Source organism: Habropoda laboriosa, unplaced genomic scaffold (assembly GCF_001263275.1).
Source record: "Habropoda laboriosa isolate 0110345459 unplaced genomic scaffold, ASM126327v1 scaffold200, whole genome shotgun sequence".
NCBI lineage: Eukaryota > Metazoa > Arthropoda > Insecta > Hymenoptera > Apidae > Habropoda > Habropoda laboriosa.
Window position 1 is genome coordinate 130,057 of NW_017100306.1, and position 654 is coordinate 130,710.

At 26.5% G+C, this 654-nt stretch overlaps 1 protein-coding gene across 1 annotated transcript in view; it reads left to right on the top strand.

Moving 5' to 3' along the window:
* LOC108574011 (ectopic P granules protein 5 homolog) overlaps positions 1 to 654 on the top strand; it is a 33,532-nt gene that overhangs the window by 3,770 nt on the left and 29,108 nt on the right. The gene's annotated exons all lie outside the window — the stretch shown is intronic.

The window sequence follows — 654 nt, forward strand, 5'->3', positions numbered from 1 at the left end:
CTTATCCTTATTGTAATGAGGAAACTCTGTAACAACTAACTTTACCCTTTCTTTATTTTGAATAGCTAACATATTAGAATAGTAAATATATTATCACCTATAGAAGTATTAATTATCTCGTTATTCTATTATTGATTATTTTCATGTATATTAGTATTTGTAAACACTGACAATGATGTGGTTTATATTAGACAACAGATTTTTGCACATTTGGTTAATATATACAAACGCTAACATGAATAGAAATAATCACTAATAGAATAATTTGATACTCAAATAATATTAATTGATATGTATATTCAGAAATTTTTAACATAGATTTTTTTCGCCTTATACCAGACAATTTTATTAAACATTTTTTTATTTATTTCTACACAAAGAATTATTTTTTTATTAACATTAACCGTACCACGCCCGGTCAAATGACCGATTTAAAAATTTGATATGTAATTTTCTTTTATTATTATCTAAAGGTTATTTTCTGCTTTGTTTTTTATATTAAATTTGCAATCACCTGTACTCCTTTCGGAAAAATATGACCGGCTATGATAAGAAATGATGTACATAAAGTGCCGGCACAACTGGTGTTAAATTATATTGAACATGGACAACTGATGTGCTCCGAAGCAAGAGCACTTTTCAGTCCTTTCAATT